General features: G+C 27.7%; 1 long non-coding RNA gene across 2 annotated transcripts in view; it reads right to left on the bottom strand.

Moving 5' to 3' along the window:
- Positions 1-14,595: 14,595 nt before the first annotated feature.
- Positions 14,596-21,350, bottom strand: part of LOC124420293 — a 30,547-nt gene continuing 23,792 nt past the window's right edge. For both annotated transcript variants that reach the window (XR_006941099.1, XR_006941098.1), the window contains exons 2-5: positions 19,513-19,690; positions 14,912-15,061; positions 14,752-14,852; positions 14,596-14,689 (exon numbers count right to left, since the gene is read on the bottom strand). This is a non-coding gene — a long non-coding RNA (uncharacterized LOC124420293). The remainder of the gene's footprint in view (positions 14,690-14,751; positions 14,853-14,911; positions 15,062-19,512; positions 19,691-21,350) is intronic.

Genomic DNA, 21,350 nt, shown 5'->3' with positions numbered 1-21,350 from the left:
GAGAAATCATCGATTTGGATAAATTAGTTGAATATTAAATTCAATTATTATCTCAGCAATATCGCATAAAAGTTCAAAATCTAATAGAAAGTCGGACTCTTCTAAATAATAAATTAGCTGCTCAATAACTATGTATATACATATATTTTAATCCAGACTTTTTAAAAATGAAAATGTATTTCCAGGACCTAACCAACGGGCTTCGGTATTTCGATACCAATTCATTATGTTCTATCCGAACCTATTGACGCTTATATTTTTTTGTGTGATAACATTAGATCTATAACATTTCATTGAGAGGAACTACTACAAAACCTCAATAATACTCTAAATTTGCATCAACTGTTTTATTGCAACTATTGAGCTGGCAAATATTATTTATATCGGTACATTTTAATAAATTTGTTTATATCTTCCGTTCTTCTAGTACCAAAAACAAGTTAAATTATCTGTGGTTAAATTTATCAAAAAAAAAAAAAAAAAAAAAACGCCACCCTCACATGTGCGACATAGTTTTGCTAAAGACAACTACATAAGCTGCCTTTTATCAGGCAATAACAATTTTTGGACTTTGGTATTTAATATATTTCTGTAATCCGATTTTTGTGCCTTCCAAACTTTTTCGATATAAGATGGTTGGTGTATGATGCAATGGGGTGGTAACCAATTTATTCATTAATTTTTTTGTTTAAAATTATTAAAAATCCTTTTTTTTTCACTTCTCATTATGTTTGTTCTATCCAAAGATATTGATGCTTATATTTTTTGTGATAACATTAGTCCTATAAAGTTCCATTGAAATGAACTACTGGAAACCTTTCCTCAAAAATACTCAAAATGTGCATCAACCGTTTTATTCCAAATTAAAAATACTTTCAAAATCATTCTTTTTATTTTCAATATTTTTCAAATAAATTTTAGTAAAAATTAGGCTTTAATATGGTAAAAAGAATAAATACTTGTTTATTATTTTACTAAAAAAATTAACAAAATTTTTATTATATTTCATTTGTTTAAAATTGGAATGTATTAAACATTTTTCAAAACAAAATAAAATAATTTAAATAGATGAAGCTTTTTAAAATTGCATTTTCATTATATTTAAATTTGGTAAATAATATGAAAATTTACCAAACAAAAAATAAATTTTAGGCCCTGTTCGGAAATGCATCACTGCGCTGCATCTGATGATTACTTTGCGATGCTGATGCAAACTGATCCTGATCATAATTTCTGTGAAACATTACCGAACGTACTGCGCATCAGATTTAGCCATTGTTGCATTTCTGATCAGGCCCATATATTTTATTAGAAATTCTTTAAAAATTAGTTACTAAAAGCGAATTTTTATTAATTATTTTCAATGTCTTTAATATTTTCTACTTTTCTATATTAAAACATTATTTTATTTTGATTAATTATAGGTAATATTGAATTTGGATATTAAAATTTATCAAACCAAAATTGAAAATGTTGGTAATGGTTTTTAATTAAAACAAAAAAATGGAATTAACTCATAAATGAAAATCATTGTGTATAAGAAAATTAATTTTTATAAAATTAATGTGAATAATAAAACTTCTTCTTGATCACTTCTTCAATTAATTTATAAAAATTATATTTATTTACACAAATATGCTTGTATTTACAACAGAAAACTTATTTTTTTTTAATTTAATGTACTACTACTAAATGTGGACTTACATTCAGCACACAAATATACACTTAATGGTATGTGTCTGCCCACCACTGTATTAAACAGAAGATAGTGGCATATATACATTTGAGAGGATTTTGCAAAAAATTTTCCTTCATTACTCATTTTAATTGTTAATTCTTTGATTTTAATAGGCTTGTTGGTACCGGTATTATTCATACACTTATTTTAAATGTAAATAAAGTAAAAATTTAACGAAAATACTTTAAAGCAGTCCTGACAACATTAGAAATTAAAATATGAGATATAATAAATATATTTTTAATTTAATTTTCGTCTCCATCGTTTTTTAGGAATTTCAATTTTTGTTTTGCTCATTTCAACATAAAAAGATATATGCACATATTTTAGCCTTATAAACTACGCATGAAAATATGTTCAAAACTTTATTTAATAAAATCACCAAGTTCGTCACTGAGTACAAAGGTCTTTAGTTAAAACAACTTTTGCATTATCAAACTAAGTGCAGATCTTAAAATTTTGTATAATATTTATGACATGAAAAAACTTTTACTTTGTTGCAAATTGAAAGTAAAATTTTTTTACTTTCTGTGGCAAACTATTCTTTTCCTTCTTTTTTGTTTTGCCCTCCTTCATTTCCTTTAAAAACTATGAACAATTCATGCGCTAACATAAAGTTCATAATACACGAAAGGACAAAAATTAAGGCAGCACACTAGCATTTACCGTTCAACAATTTTTGGTAGCTATTTTACACAAATTGCAAATGTTTACAATATTATTTATTATTATTATTATTCTTATGTGTAACTATGGTAGACCCTAATTTGTATATCCTTTACCTTTTTGAGAAGGGTATATGTATAAGTTCGTTATTCCATTTGGAATTCCTATAGCATAATTTTCCGACCCTATAAAGTACATATATTCTGATTCCTTATAGAATGGGGAGACGATTAAGCCATGCCCATATGTATGTTTGTTGCAATCTGATTTTCGAGGACCTCAGATATCGGCGAGATCCAAAACGACTACTAAGAAGTTCATCAAAAAAAGAACATTTTTTCATGCTTTAATAAATAATATATATTTGCTTTAGACTTTATACTGATATCCAGCTTTTGACTTTATACTGATATCGTTAATATCAAACGTTGATGGAGCAGTTATAATATAAAAACAAGTAAGAGTCGACTGTGCCGATTTTTTTTATTTTAAATAGCGTTCTATTCGATCGTATTTCCAATAGAACTATTAAAAGTTTGGAAGTTTGGGGTCTTCTGAAAACTGATTTCAACATACACACAGACGAACATGGCTAAATCGACTCCGCTTTCTATAAGGATCCATAATATATATACTTTATAGGGTCGGAAAATTATATTATAGAAATTAGAAATTACAAACGTAATGGCTGAGAAATATTGTTATTTTTAGTTATTTATTTGATTATTTATATTTTTTATAAACAATAACAAAAATTTATGAAGCAAATATTTAAAATATTCAGTGGCAACACTGAATCATGCATTCGAGTGATCGCAAACGATCTTCACTCTTTGAGTGGAGAATTATAACAATGCAACTGCAAAAATACGAACGCTTAACAAAAGAGTTAAAAAACCCTAAAACTACTATTAGTTCGTCTTTTTCTACAAACTCTGAGGGGACAGATAAAAGTGGTCTTATTTATAATATACCTACCATACTTAACATGGGTACTTATATTTCTTAATACACTATAATGAAGGGCATATAAGATTCTCCGCACTGGAATATAGCACTCTTACTGGTTCTTATTGATTCTGCTCAATGGGAAGTATTTTAATGTCTGTATAGTATATTGCAAGAAAATAATATATGTAACTATAATATACATGTGAATGTATATTAAATTAAAAAAAAATATAATATGTCGCGCAAAAAACTACCATTTCACTCTCTATGTATGTAATGATTTTTTTAAACTAGTCTTTACGTATTGCCTGAAAAAAAGTATTTAATTATGTAATCATGCAAAAAAAAACTAACTTAGTGTACATATAGATTACATACAGCAGCTGTAATTTCATCATCGTTTAAAAAGTTTAATCGATTTTGCAGTTATTCGGATGTTTGGCATATTATTTTTCATCTGAAAAAATTTTATATATCATTTTACATATTTTACATTCAAACTCATTATAAAATTTGTATCTTTGCAAACTTTGCTCTCTTGCCTCATAAGGTTCACACAATGTTAGTATTGCTTTTAATGCACAGAAGTCACTATCTTTTAATGTGACCTTTTAATTTTCGTGATGAATATTATTTTCTAATTTATTAATTTCTAATATTTCACTTAACATTTCACTACTTTGCAAATTAAGCAATCCATCAAATGCAATTGTTTCAAAAATATCGCTTATCATAAAACATATTAATATATAGTCAAACTATTAATATACTTATATACGTAAAAATTAAAACTGGCCATGTGGTTAGCATATTGGCGCTGTTTGAACAGTAGAAATATTTTAAAATATTTTTTTAAAAAAGTACTTAAAACGCTAAAGCCTTTAAAAAGGGTACAGGATTCTCCATTAACTTATTCTACTTTTACATTGCTAATAGTAGCAAAAATATGTATTTTAAAGTATTTGAGTTATTTTTTCATAAATTTTTTAATATAAATATTTACTTAAATAATTAAAACAATATTTAATATAACAAATATTAAAGAATTAGATTTATACATTTATAAAATATATATAACAATAATTTAAGAATTATAAAAATTTAACTTCAAAAAGCAGGTATGCCTTAAAAGTCTCAATGTAAACATTCAAGATTTTACGAAGGGCATTTGAAAGAAAATTGAGAAAAGCCACGGGGGAAAAAGTCGCATGTAGAAGAGGACTTATAGTTTTAGACGTTTATCATCCGATTCGCTTTTATTTTTTAATGTCAGTGTTAGATAAACGTCTAATGGATCAAAGATTTTTTAAATTATTTTTTTATTTTGAACTAATACGGCATATTGTTATTATATTCCTTTATTATCCTCTCAAATATTTCATTGTTCTCAACGTATTTAAGAATTTTAGGGTTCAGTCCTCCACTTACTCTTTCTCTAATATATTTTGCAGTTTTTTATAATTCCGTGGCATGTTTTCATTTGCTGCAAAACAACTTATTCATCGAGTAGACTGTAGTTGTGCAAATCTTATTATTTTTTTGCCGTTTTTAAACAAAATATAAAGTAGACTTTTTTCGCATCAACTTTTAATAGTGAAATTATGTTGTATTTGAACGTCAAATGAAAGACGAAAATATTATTAAATTATTTTGAGGGCAATAGTTGCTTCCAAATTTATGTGGGAAGAATGTCACTTTTTGAGTTTTTTTTTAACAAGAGCACTTTTAGACGAGGGGACATATTTCTCCATTCTTTTTTAAATGCCTTTCGCAAAATAATGAACGTTTAGATGGAGACTCAAAAGGCGTGCGATAATTTTTGTTAGTGTTGCCATATTTATGATTCTTAAACATTCTTTCTATTACTTTGTTAATAATATATGTTTATTCTTTAAATATTTGTTATTTAAATGTTGTGTTAAATATATTTAACAAATATACTTTAATATTTATACATAGTTATTTATAGTTATTTATTGAATTATTTATTTTCTTTATAAAAATAACAAAAATTTAACAAGCAAATATTTAAAATATGTATTACATTTGGAATAAATGTAATGTAAAAAAATCCAAATATTGCAAGTGGCAACACTGATTCGTGCATTCGAGTGATCGCACACGATCTTCAGTATTTGAGTGCAGAATAAAAATAACCAACTGCCAAAAATACGAACGCTTAACAAAAGAAATACCAAAAAAACCCCTCAAATTACGATTCGTGCCTCTTTAGCTACTTCCTTTTCTTCTTTACCCCCTTTGCCTTCAAACTCGCGACGCACGTTGGTGTCCCCTGAGCTAAAAGTATTCATAGTGTCAATTTAGATGAAGACTTTTTCTTAAGGGTGAGCACGCAAGCGTGTCGAGTTTGTAGGCAAAGGGGTGAAAGAAGAAAGGGAAGTAGCAAGACGCCCACGAATCGTAATTTGAGGGTTTATTTCGATATTGCTCTTCATGTTCGTGATTTTACTAGACCTAGTTCACACTAAGAAACTTTTGTTGAGAAACTTTTGATTTTATGTGTGGGAGAAAGAGATGGTTGATATTTCTCAATTGAGAGCTCGCTGGGCTTGTATGATTTAAACAATCTGTTGTGCACTATTTATTGTTGGAGCTTTGAAACAAGTTTAGAAGTTAAAGTGATTTATTTCAAAAACTTATTTTTTGCAAGTTACTGCTTAATTATGGAATGGACCGCCGAGGAGGTGTTTAAAGTGATAACACTTTATAGAAAATTTTCATACTATATGTAGAAAAAATGTGTGGGAAAATAAAAAAACATGTATAAACATTTCGAGGATACTAACTGCCGGTCTACACTAGGAAACTTTTTTTGGGAAACTTTAAACTTTACGTGAGAGAGAAAGAGAAAGAATATCGTTTATCTTTCTCGCGGTACGGAGTTTCCCGTTTTCGGAAACTTGTTTTGTTTTTTTATTCTTTTGATTCGTACAACAACAAAATGGGTTTCTTAAATAACGTTGTATGTTAAGAAACATAACTACAACTTTGTTGTCGGTAATTAAATATGTACCAACCTAAAATAATCGATGTCTATTATATATTAGAAAATTTCCATACCTTGTCTAGTCTATTGTCTAATCTATAGTCTAGCCTAGTACAGTCAATGTTATTGTCTAGTATTTAGAAAATTTTATAGTCTAGTCTACAGTATATTATTGTTTATAGTCTAGTCTAAAGCCTAGTAAATATACTATGGTAAAACCTAGTCTTTAGTCTTAACTGCAAACTAGACTATGGACTAGATAGTAAACTAGACTAAAACCTCTTTAATGTCTATAAAAATCAATTACAAAATATTTCCTTAATTCCATAAATTTATTATTGGTTTTCATTAAGAAAATATCACATTATGACAAATGTTCTTACATATTACTAAAACTTTCGTGGTTTACGTATTTCATGGATTATTTCAATTGCCTAATTTCTTAAAAAATAATATATTGACTTTATATCTTCAGAATATATGTGAAAAGGAAGTAATTGAACTTAGCCCTAAAACAGTAAATATGGAATTTTTCGAATACAGTCAAGATAGCTTCTCCATCATTTCAAAAAACGAAACGTCAACAATATCCACAAAATCAAAGACTAAAAAAATAAACTTAAAAGCGAAAAATTATTTCAACGCTACATAAAACACACCTGTGAAGAAAAAGATGCAATGTTTTCTAGTTTCGGAACATCTGTTGAACTACAACTGTCGGAAATGTCTTTAATTTCAGCCACAAAAGCTATGGCATAAATTCAGTTCGTATTATCAAAATTTTTGGAAGTAGTGTTCAAAAGCAGTATCTTATGGTGATTTCTTTTCTGGCATAAATAGTGTATTTATTCTTCATTTTTCGTTAAAATGTACTTTTTGTTAAAAAAAATGTACTTTGTAAATCTATAGCGTGTTCTTTTCAGAAAATGTTTACCCCTGAATTTAATATTAGAAAAAGTTATTAATAATTCCGAAATATTAGAATTATTTTTTAATGTACAGTCAAAACTCGTTTTATGCGAATTTGAATTAGTGCGGTTAGAAAATTTTTCTTTACATAAAAGTTTAAATAAATCCAAAAAAAATCTCAACCGATTTTTTTCTGAAATTACGGTTTCGATGTATGTATAATGTATTGTTTAAATCATTTTTATATGAAGAAATGTAAATAAAAGGAGGTATGAGTTTATGTAATATAAATATAAAAAAATATATAATAAATGTTTTATATAGGTTTATTATACATATATGTATATTATACATATATTTTTTACTTTTAAAAATTGTTTTTATACCCTCCACCACCATCAGTGGTGATAGAGGGTATATATAACTTTGTCATTCCGTGTGTAACACCAAGAAATATTCATCTGAGACCCAACAAAGTATATATATTCTTGGTCCTTATGAAATTCTGAGTCGATTTAGCTATGTCCGTCTATCTGCCTAAAACACGCTCACGTTAAAACTAAGCCAAGGACAACAACCAAATTCACTGAAAATATTTATTGTTATCCTAAGCAGTTTGGTATTGAAAACAGGCAAAATCGGTTCACATCGGGAAAAGTTATGAATCAAAATTTGAAACAACCTCGAAAAAATTAACATTTTTTACACATTCTGATGTAATTTTCTCGAAAACTATGCAAGACAATTCCATAAAATTTGGCACACATTCGTTTTTATATAAGAGCTTAATCTCTGCGTAAAATCGACAGAATCGGTCAACAATTTCTTATACCTCCCATACAAAAGTACATATTCCCGGAAATTTGGTTTTTTGTTAATAACTTCCGTCGTTATGTCGATATCTTCACAAAGTTTTAGAAATTAAAATTTTATGACAATAGAATTTATTCAGAGGAAAAATTTTTTGGATGGGTCCATAATTGGTCATAGCTCCCATACAAGGCCCCCTCCCGAAAATCACTTAAACGCGCATAACTCATTACAAAATTAAGATATCGATATAAAACTTGGTACAAGTATTGCTCTTATATACAGAAATTTTACAATGAAAGCTTTTTTGGATCGGTCCATAATTGGTCATAGCTCTCATACAAGGTCCGCTCCCGAAAATCATTACTAAATTAAAATATCGATATGAAGTTTGGTACAAGATATCCATATACAATTTGGTGCAAGCATTGTTCTCACATAAAGAAATATTACCACGAAATCTTTTTCCGATCGGTCATAGCTCTCATACTAGGTCCAGAAAATCACTTAGATTCCCAATATTTATTACCAAGTAGAATTCTGAAATTTTGTCTTTATGTACATAATTGGTCATAGCTCCCATACAAAGTCCTTTTATTACCAAATTAAGCTATTGATACATAATTTGGCAAAAATATTAGATTTGTATACTTCGATTTCTCCTAGCCCCTAAAAGCGCTTTAACCGTATATAAAGAGCATTATCAATTTGTGATTTAACTTTTGGGATTTTTTCTATTAAAGACATGAGGAAACTTATTTCTACAAATATTTGATCAATTAGAAAAGTAATAACATAAAAGTAGCTGGTGGAGGGTATTTAAGATTCGGCACAGCCGAATATAGCATTCTAACTTGTTTTATTTAAATTTTAATAAATCAAATAATAACACCATTACTTGTATATGACTGGTGTCAAAAAAAAACCCTAAAAATTTAAAAATTTTAATTTTATCTACCTTACTGAAGATGATTATAAAGAAGATTTTCTAAAACATCGGTTTTTTGGATTAAGGACTAATACCATTGTTTATATACCAATAGATACTAATATAATAAAATAAAAAAAAATAAAAAAAATAATAAAATAAAAAAAAAATAAAAGTTAAAATTTTCTCTGATGATGTAATTTGTTTCATTGAGAAAATTTATCTTTAATAAAAAAACCTTATATATATTTTTTATTCCAATAACAAAAGGAAGTATATAAACACTGCAAGTAGTGGATAGCTCTGTATAAAATTTAACAACACAATATAAACTTATATTTCTTATGATATTCTGTATAAAGGTTTAAAAAACTTGATTTTTTTTGGAGGATATATAGGAGAGTTCAAGTGTCATTCTACCATGTCCTTCTTTAATTTTTAACACGGGGCTAACTGATATATTTTACATTGAATTTTACACTTTGAAATTTGAAAGTAAAACATAATATAAAAGGTTAAAGTAATATATTTAAGCTTTTGGAAGTAAAATATTTTATTTACGCGACGTTAAAGATAACATCTCTGGCTTCAATAGTCAACAAAACTTAGTTTTATAGAACTATAAATGACACTAGCGATTTTTGTAATGATCGGGCTTCATTTGACCCTAGGCCCCATACAAACTCCCCTTCAGAAAATGACTTAAAGGTCAAAATTCACTTACAAACAGTAATGACACTTTAATAAAATTCTAGAATAATAATATTGAAGAAGACTTAACTCCCTCTACCAACATTTATAAGGATAGGGCCATATTTTGCCCTATTCCCCTTTGAGCTCTCTTGTAAAAAATCTCTTTTTGTGCAAAAAAAAAAAAATAAAAATATTCCTAAAAAAAGTTAAAAAACAAATCAAATGCTTTATTTTTTTAAATAACCCCCATTTTTAACATACATACTAACTGGTGTAGGGTATCATATGGTCGGCTACGCCCGACTATACATTCATACTTGTTTAAATATAGTTCTGGCCAATGGAAACGATCATTTGTAGCAGTGTGTTATTGAATTCAGACTCTTTACCCATCAAAATCCTCTTTTACATGAGACTTTTCCCCCCGGGGCTTTTCTCAATTTTCATTTAAATGCCCTTCGTAAAATCTTGAATGTTTACATTGAGACTTTTAAGGCATGCCTGCTTTTTGAAATTATAAGTGTAAGAGTAGCCATTTTTTATAATTCTTAATTTATTGTTATATTTTATAAAGGTATAAATCTATTTCTTTAATATTTGTTATATTAAATATTGTTTTAATTATTTAAGTAAAAATGTATATAAAAAATTTATGAAAAAAATACTAAAATACTTTAAAATATATATTTTTGGTACTATTAGCTGTATGTTTTAGTTCTTTTTATAGTTATTTATTTTTTATTAAACATATAATAACATTTTAATACTCATAACATTTGAAAAAAAATATTTTTAAATTATATGAAATATGTAAAAAATCTAATTATTGCAATTGGCAACACTAAATCATGTATGAGAGTAGTCACAGCATAAAGAGTGAGAGCAGTATAGACATGCTTTACACTAGGAAACTTTTGTTGAGAAACTTTTGATTTTATGTGTGAAAGAAAGAGATGGTGTATATTTCTTTATCTTTCTCTCACACACAAAAATCAAAAGTTTCCCAAAAAAAAAAGTTTCCTAGTGTGAACCAGGTCATAGATATAAAGCCATAAGCAAAATCACGAACATGAAGGGAAAGCAATGTCGAAAGACCCCTCAAATTACGATTCGTGTCTGTCTTGCTACTTCATTTTCTTCATTCCCCCCTTTGCCTACAAACTCGACACGCTTGCGTGCTCACCCCTGAGAAAAAGGCTCAATGTCTCATGTTGGAAAAAAATTTATAAAATTCTAATATAAAATAAAATTATAATACAGAATACGTTCAGAATACGAAGATTTACATGTACACAATACGATCGTAGACGAACTAATCAACAAAGTAAATTCCAACTAAACAATTTTTGCCGATTTCGTATCCGAATTTCGTCAGAATTCGTTACGAAAATCGTATGAAAGGTTGCTCGGAATTCGGAACTCTTCGTCTGAGGAAATTCGAACTGTCGGTACGGATTCGGCAAAAATTGTTTAGTGGAAAGTTACTTTGTTAATAAGTTCGTCTATGATCGTGTTGTGTACATGTAAATCTTCGTATTCTGAATAATACTAGCGAGAAACTCTGTATTAGAATTTTTTAAAATTTTCTAATATGCTTAATTATGTTCTTTATTATTTTTTTTTCTAACATGATGCTTCAATTCATTAATTATGTTTTTTATTAATTTGTTTTCCAACATGATTATAATTTTGAAAATGAAAAATTATTTATAGACATATCAAATATTCAACAAAAAATATAATAATCAAAATAGTTTTCTTTCTATCAGAAAAAATATATACATAAAAATAAAATAATTTTTGGCAAAGTAGTCGATTTTAGGTTTGAATATAAATAATAATTGAAGAGTTCAAATATACCATTTTAAGAAACATAAACACAACTGATAGTGTTTTTGTTATAGGAGCGTTTAATGGAAATTCAAACCCTGGTAACTGTAACTTATTCTTGAAACAGTTTATTGATGAACTAAATTATCTAAAGGAAATAGAGAAAATTGTTGTTTAAATGTACATAGAACAGCTTCCTATTGATATTGCGAAACATTTTCCTTATGATTACATGCATATTGTTTGTTTGGGAATAGTAAAGTCAATGCTTTTAGCATGGATCAAATGTCACATGCAAAGAATACGAAAGTGTACAGTAGAGAACAACAACATATTGCTAGTGCTTAGACCTGGTTCACGCTAGGAAACTTTTGATTTTGGTGTGTGAGAGAAAAATGTATCAACCATCTCTTTCTCTCACATACAAAATTAAAAGTTTCTCAACAAAAGTTTTCCAGTGTGAACCAGATCTTAGCGCATACAAGTGTATAGAAAAAACACTGCCTATAGCTATGCGAATTTACAAAAACAAATGTGTACCAAGTGCATTTGAAAATTTCTTATCCAAATTAAAAAGAAAATCAAAAAAGGAATCATATATCAGCACACCTTTATAATAGACTGGTAGAAGAGAATTTATATTCTCTCACACCATTTAGTTTACCTAAAGACATATAAAAACGATTGCAATACTTAAAAATATATTATAACAGAAAATAATTTATACTTTTCTTTAAAATCAACATTTACGGCATCAAGCAACATAGAAACTTTTTAATTTTCAGTCACATATTTATCATTAACTTTCACATGCCTTTTCTGATTTTTTTATTACTCCCAATCAAAAAATATATAAAAAAGTACGCGAACGCCAATTAGAAGATATTATCCAGACATGATTTTATACAGCTAACTACTAATGCAATTTTTTTATAAATAAAAATCGCAGATAATTTATGAAAATAACTTTAACTATGAAAAATACATTTGAAACCAAGATTTCTAATATAAATCAATGTTTTATAACTGTAAAATTATATGTTAAGATACTTTTTTTTGGTTTTTAATATTTTAAAATTTGAAACGCTACAGCGTAAATGAAAAACATTAAAATCCTAAACCATGTTCTTTTGTTACGCCCCATTTTTCTGTATCCCGCTCACCACCAACGAAAAACATGAAAACAGACGTCTGGGCAAACATGAAAAAAAAATCGCGTAAATTGGGTGTAGGAATAAAAATTCGAAGATTTTTATTTGATTTTTTTTGTATTCAAATATTACAATTGTTTAAAATTTTCTTGAATAAAAAAATGTTATTTTAAAATACAGTTTTTATTTTATTATTTTTTTAATTACATATATTTTGACATCCATTTACAAAAAAAATGAATAAAAATTCTAAAATATCTACTTGATATATTGAATGAAATAAATTTTTTTGAAAACTTTTTAGAATAAAAAAATATTAAATAAGAATCATATTAATAATATTAAAATAACAAATATTTTACTATCGATAAAAAATCTATTTGTTCAAAATTTTTTGTTAAAAAATTTTATTTGAATGTTTATTTAATTTTTTTTTGTATTTAAATATATTTCTTTTTAATAATATTTGTTTGTTTAAAACTTTTCTTGAATAAAAAAATTTGTAAAAAAAGAAAAAACTGACAACTTTCTTTAGTTTATTGTTATTCATTTATTTCTTACATTAAATTGTTTTCAAATTAATATTACTATAAAACAACTAAGAGTGCTATATTCGGCTGTGCCGAATCTTATATACCCTTCACCATAGTGTATTTTAAACATCTTTTATAAATTTTAATTTTTTTCCCGACTACATTATTATTACATCAAAAGCTAAACAAAAAGAACAACAACGCTAAACGAAATAAAACACAAAATACACAAGGCGTCTAAACCAACAGACATCTAAACATACATAACGAAAAACACAGAAAAACAAAAATAACAACGCAATGACGCAATGACGCAAACAGCATCCAAACCAAGGGTGCCCAAGTCCTATGCGCTTGTTACTCTTTTGTTTTTGTAAATGCGCTTAGCTATTGACAGTGAGTTTTCTATACACTTATATGCGCTTAACCTTAGCAATATGTTGTTGTTGTTCTTAACAGTATATAAGCAAGAGTAAAACAACAACACTTTCGTATTCATTGCTGGTAAACATTGACGAGACGTAGATTTTGTTTATCGTAAAAAAATTGTTTTAAAAAGCACTTGGAAAAAATTTGTGTTAGTTTTAAATTTCAAACTTACATTATTCGCATAAAAAAATATTGTACAATAACTCACAATCTACTCTCATATAATTGAAAACGTTTTAAATACTTTTTTCTATTCATTAAAAAATATATTTGCAAAGCAAAAGGGAAAATAATTTTATTTTAACAAAAAATGAAAATCATATTTTTTTGCTCTGTATATATTGTATGTTTGGATTCCAAACATACAAAAAAATACACAGCTGAATAAAACCAAATACATCTACACACACACGTGTACATCTTTTTCTATATACAGTGTTGTTGTTGCTTTTATAACAATTTTTTGATGAAATTTTCAGAGGTTGTCTCGGATTTTTGCTCATATCTCCGTTATTTACCGACCGATTTTGCTGATTTTAAATAGCGATCTTCTCGAAAGCATGTCTAATAGAATTATTGAAGATTCGGATCTCGCCGATATCTGGGGTCCTCTAAAAACTGATTTCAGCAGACAGACGACATGGCTTAATCGACTCCGCTATCTATAAGGATCCAGAATATATATACTTTATAGGGTCGGAAAATTATATTATAGAAATTACATACGGAATGACAAACTTATATTCACGAAGGTGAAGGGTATAATTAAGCGATTTTTATTTTAATATAAAGTGATAATAAAGTGATGAAATCTTAAATTATATTCTAAAATGTTTGTTTTATTTTTTTTATTCAAATATATTTTGTTTGAATAAAATCTATTTGTTGAAAACTTGAATAAATTTTTTAATAAATTTTTATTATTCATTTATTTTTTACTTTTAATTGTTTCAAATTAATGTTACTATAAAATTAATCAATTTTCACTTTAATATTAAGTGAAATTTTTTATTTCAAAATCTAGTTTTTCGTCAAAGATGATACCTGCAAACAAAACAAAAGTTATAAGAAAGGAAATAAATTTAAATAGTATACTATTTTATTACCAATTTGAAATTGTCATGAACAAACAATTGTTTCTTCACTGTTGACGGATTAAGTCTCGATCTTTTTCCGACTATGCAGGTTCCAGCCATTTGCCGATATTCTAAACAATATGTTGGCCAATATACATAAAATATATTTTTGTTTTAATTTTTGTTTTACCTTTTGATGCTCATTCCACTATTCTAAACTTTCTGTCTCCGAAAGTGACGTATTTAGATACATTTGAATGTCTTTCATCAAGCCATCTTAAATCTAGTTAGCTTCCGAGTTCATAAAATCTAGAATTTTTCGACGTGTATTTGAAACTTTCTAAATTATATAAAAAAAATATCATTAAAATATGTCATAGAAATGATAAAATTTAAAATATTTGTAATATGCAGTTAGTGACATTAACAATTGTATTTTTTTTCACTATAAAGCAAATGCTTTTCTAAATTAATTTATAAATTCGCTAAAATATTTTTAAATTAAATTCGAAAACTCTAATTTTGCTTATTATAAAAATATATCATTCTAACCAGTGTACACTAAACAGGTATATGCAATCGAACAGCTGATAATTTTTTTGTTTTCTTATTTGCATACCTTCTCTGTCAAAATATGTTTTTGTTTATTTGAAACAAAATAAAATTTTAATAATAAAAAAATTTAAAATGTTTAGTTTGTAAAAAAATAATATTGTTTGCACAAAAAATACATTTCAACCATCTTCCGCATTGCGCCCTTTCTGAGGTCCGCTGTCTTTAGCCAAACTTCATCCGTTTAGAATAGAACTTTAATGGCACAAATCAGGTCATTCCAGATATCAACTATCCCCCGTATTGCGCACGTTGAGAAGGCTGTTGTCTTTAGCCACACTTTGGTAGCCACAACACAACTTTATTGGCACAAATCAGGCCAATTCAGATATCAACAATCTTTAGTATTGCGCCCGTTTTCGCCCACTTTCGTTTGCCAAACTTTTGTAGCTAAAGATACAAATTTCGTGGCACAAATCAGGTTATTCCAAAATCTTGCTTTTGTCAGGTCCTCTGCCAATTCCTCTGTAACATTTACCAATAGCATCCACCTTAATATAAGTATATAAACATGCATATCCCTTAAAATTCCATTTAAAATCACTGCATGTTTTTTGAAATAAAATTAAGAATTTTTTTAAAAGACAAACATTAAAAAATATTTTAATTTATTTTGACATTGAGCTCATACAATTACAAAAACAAAATACATGTTGTTTTTGTATTGTTGTAGTGATGCATATACCTGTTTAGTGTACCCTGATTCTAACTATAATCAGTGCTAAAGGCAATATAATTGCAGTATATTTGACAAAATTAAGAAACATTACTGCTATTTTATATTTCTAGGTTCATATCATTGATTTACTACTCTCCCATTAATTCTTGATTTTAAACGGCAAATAAAAGAATGATCTTTACTTCCCCTACATAGGCCTCTATATCATACATCGGCAGAGCGTAAAATTTTCTTCCCACACTAACACTACTTCACTTTGTGTTTTTGTATTCCATGCACTGAAAGAAAAATTTGTAAAATTTTTTACCGTTTTTAGTGTAGTGACTTCACTACTATACAGTGTACTCTATTATAAATAACAAAAAGTACATTAAATTTTCTGGATTTTTTATGAATAGGATTGGAAAAAATTTAAACACGACCTATTATTTTTCGGAAACGCATTTATTTGCAATTTTAGATACTAAATGAATCTTAATATATACTCCATGTAAATAAAAGTAAAGAAATAATGGAAGATTTTGAAAAATGAAACAAATAATGGATCGTTAGGTGTATTCTCAGAAAAAAGTTTTCAAATAAATTTGTTTACGTATTAATTAATAATTTTTTTCGATATATTTTAAAATTTTAATAAATATTAAATATCAAACATTGTCATATGAAAAAATACTCCATGTAAATAAAAGTAAAGAAATAATGGAAGATTTTGAAAAATGAAACAAATAATGGATCGTTAGGTGTATTCTCAGAAAAAAAGTTTTCAAATAAATTTGTTTACGTATTAATTAATAATTTTTCTCGATATATTTTAAAATTTAAATAAATATTAAATATCAAACATTGTCATATGAAAAAATAACTTTCGGCAAACAAGAATTTTTAGCAACAAAGATTTCTCTATGTGTAACTCCATCAAGAAACTTCCAAGCTCTCATTCTCTTAGTGTGGAAGTCATGTACGTGTGTTGGAAAATAAACCAGAGAGCTCGCTGCGCTTGTATGCTCTATATACATATGAATATGCAAATATAAAACCTCTCCTTTGAGTTGTATAAGTGAGTGTTTTAAAAATATGTTCCATTTTTTGTGAATAATATTTACAGTTTCCTGTTATAAATACTGCTCGAATAAGAATCATTAGATTAAACTTGTATCTTACACATACATATATTTCAAATACTGCTTAATGTGTTTTCTAAATATGGCAATGTTTTTTCTAAATTTACATTTAAATTAAAGTTAAAATATCGCCTTTCTTGTCATACATTTTTAACTCTGTAATCTCTTGACAGTGTTCAACACTTAAAATCTCACATTGAATCGACCATTTCATTTATGGTATACGCACAATTGGGATATTAAACGAATTGTTAAAAACATTGAAAATATCAAATAAAAAGTTAAAAAATGCAGCAAATAAAAAACAATAATAATTTTGAACATTATGTTAATAATGGTCAAAACATATCTGTTGGTAAGGCAACGTTTACAATGACGGTAGGTTCGACCAATAAATCATGATGATAAGAATTAATCAACATGATTAGAATTGATCTATAACATATCATTCCAAAATAACTTTATACCAGTTCCTTTTTATTTGTTTGTATATTAATAGGTTTTATGTGAAAACAGGATTCAGAGTTTCAATTGCCTTGGAGCAATTGAAACTCTGAATCATTATAATTAAAAAAATACATTTAGTATTGTCCTAATGGCCGATTACAAGTTTTTATTTGTTGATATTGGAGCACTGTCAAACTCAAGTCGACGGTGGAATCTTCGCTCGGAATGCTTTTGGAAAGATATGGCAGATAGAAACAGTGGTTAATTTGGGGAAAATTTAGTGGTTCCTGAAGAAAATGGATTTTTTACATGAAGGAATTTTTTTGAAAGTTTGCAATCTTTGCAATTGCTTGTGAAGAATCGCGATCGCGATTACATACTTTCTGTTAAAAGAAAATATTACGCTCTGCCGATGTGTGTCGTAAACTTATACCCTATAAGAAATGAATTACCGAAACTAACACATACCAAATGATCTTGCAAAATTTTTTTATAGAATTGCTGGAAAAAATTAATACATGATTCCATCAACAATGCAAAATGACTGTTACTGTGTTACAGAGTTGTATTTTTCGTCTTTACAAAATAATTGTTTGCGTGAACCAAAGATCAAGAAACAAATAATTAAAAATTGTTACAAAGACCTGGTTCACACTTGGAAACTTTTTATGAGAAAGAAATATCAACCATCTTTTTCTCTCACACACAAAATCAAAAGTTTCTCAACAAAAGTTCCCTAGTGTGAACCAGGTCAAAATCTTTTAATTGTTAAAAATAAAGTGAATTATTAAAAAAATTAAATTTTTAAAAAGAGCAGGAAGTGGATCGGAAAATAAACAATTCGAAGTTTAATCAATAAATGGTAATATTTTTATATTTCGATATTTATGCATACTTATGTATTTCTTTGCAGAAAAATTATTTCCACAAGTTAGGAGCATCACCATTTTTTCACCATTTTACATATGTAAGGTTAGTAATTTATGTATATACATAGTTACAATATTATTCAAATTGACAATCTTAAAATATTAATAAATTATGTTTTGTTATAAATTGGTATAGCCGTCAGATTTGACGGATATATCCATCAAGCATGATTAGTCAATCGTGTCTAATATGTATATCATCCATGATTAGCAAACAACAAAAGAGTGAGCATATCAAATATATGTTTTAAAAGTCGATAGAACACATAAGTGCAAGGGCGATGCAACATCACATGTACACAAATGATGCCATCACTTTTTACATATTGCCTTTAAGAAAGTGATGGGAGCTTTGCTCTTCGCAATAATGGATACATTCTCAGTAGTGCCAGTCAATTGACCGGTCAAATGACTGTCACTGTTCTTATAGGGAAGCATCTGAAATTTATTTTTCGAGGCTTTCAAATAATATTGATGTTGCGTCGCGATCTATATTTTACTATTTGTTACAGATGTTTTTTAACTCCTCCTTCATATCAGTTTTAATAATCGAGCTTGGTTCAGCATCTGCTGCCTTTTAATATTTTTTTGTTTTTGGAGTTGCTTTACTACTGATCTATTTTCAGTATTTGCTGTCAACATTGTAGATAAGGAGCTAGATAGATAGATAGATAGATAGATAGATAGATAGATAGATAGATAGATAGATAGATAGATAGATAGATAGATAGATAGATAGATAGATAGATAGATAGATAGATAGATAGATAGATAGATAGATAGATAGATAGATAGATAAATAGATAAATAAAAAGATAAATAAATAGATATATAGATATATAGAAAATCTTTTAGAGATATGACAAATACGACAAACAGGATATATTAGATCGACGCGAGACGATAAATATTTTATATTGTACCTACTCGAGATATAGATATTTTAGATTGAAAATAAATAGGATAGATATCGATCCAGAAGAAAATACAGATATATACTTACGGTTGTGAATCTTTATAGTTGTAAAAAAATCGAACCGACTGCATATATTTTCATTTCGGGCGCCACTACAAGCATATATATTCCGAAGTCCTCTCCACAATTCTCCATATTTACGAAACAATTAAAAACCTTGTTACAATTTATTTAGCGTTCGTCGGCCTATTAAATAGAAATAAACCTATCGCACAGTTTGGAACGCAATTCTATCGAAAGCTTGGCAAAAACCACAATCCCAATCGCCATTAAGAAATAATAACAATGACGAAAAAGTAGTTGACCAACTCAACTTAAATTGAAACAACCTTCTATATTTTTATACCTACACCACTTTAGTTGAGAGGGTATATTGGGTTTGTGCTGATGTATACCAATCGGCATAGAATCATTTTCTGAATCGATATGGCTTTGTCTTTCCGTTAATGTAAACCTTGTAATCAAACTAAATTTTTAAGTCGAAGTCTATTGAAAATTGTTTGAATAGGTTCATTACTTCACCTAACCCCCATACAACCGTACCCCATAAATGGGGCTTTTAAACCCAGTATTGTGCAAATTTGAACGTTACTGATGATTTTCGTAATGAGGAAAAAAAACAATTTAATAACTCTATTATTAAAAATTATCCACATTTTTTATATACTGTTCACTAGTGTACGGTATTGTATGGTTTGGCCCGACTATATATTATATATTCTTACTCGCTTAATCATGCTTTAGCATAAACTAAAATAAACTTATTTATTACATCAATAAATTGCAAAGTTGGAAAGGTAAACAAACAAAAGAAATAAATTTATTGCTCTTTTTACTCGCATATACGTACATACATACATATGTAAACAGCTTATAGAGAAGATAGAGTTTAATGTCCTTTACCAAGGCAGGCAACCTTATGAAAACAAATTAATGTAAAAATAATTTTATTAATGTATTTTTTACAGGTCAGCTAGCTTGTTTTCGTGTTATGCATATCATTACAATTCGAAAGTATATTTCTTTGACTTGTTGCATGACAACAGGTAGATAGACCTGAGATTCTCGAACTGGGATTATATATCAGATTCATAACTCGAACAAGTAGGAAAATATAGTCGGCTATGGCCGTACATATAATACACTAACCAGTTATTTATTATTATACCCTACAGCACTTTAGTGGGGAGGGTATATTGAGTTTGTGCTTCAATCCACCTTCAAATATACCAATAGGCTCAGAATCATTTTCTGAGTCGATTAAATAAAATTTGGTACATAATCTTCTATTGACCATGGACGAAGCCTATTGAAAATAGTTAAGATCGACCCATTATTTCACCCATACATGCAACTGCACTCCCTAATAAGGCTTAAACACGGTGTAATCAAACTACAGAAATTATAGACGGGCGAGGCCAACCATATAAGTAATTCCCTAAAACAAAAATAAAATGTGATTAGTGAGGCCCCATAATTATAGATTTCGTGAGTGTCTACGACGGACATACGGACGGACATAGCTAAATCGAATAAGAAAAAGATTTTGAGCCGATTAGTATAATTTCTTCTTGGGCCAATATTATTATTACAAACATCAGCACAAACCCAATATACCCTCCCACTAAAGTGGTGTAGGGTATAAACAGCTATAGTTTACAGAAAAAAATATAAAACATATAGGCGGAGAGGTTGTCGCATCTTTTAGTAGATACTCTATAAAAAAATTATAACAGACGAATGTGCTACATATTTTACGTGGACAGGAAGTAAAGACAAGCTTGCAATTTAGAATTATACTTTTACATGCATAATTACTCCGGACGATATTAAATAATTATTTAAATAATACATTTTACTATCCC

This window comes from Lucilia cuprina, chromosome 5 (genome assembly GCF_022045245.1).
Source record: "Lucilia cuprina isolate Lc7/37 chromosome 5, ASM2204524v1, whole genome shotgun sequence".
Taxonomy (NCBI): domain Eukaryota; kingdom Metazoa; phylum Arthropoda; class Insecta; order Diptera; family Calliphoridae; genus Lucilia; species Lucilia cuprina.
This window is presented reverse-complemented; position numbering and strand designations above follow the sequence as displayed.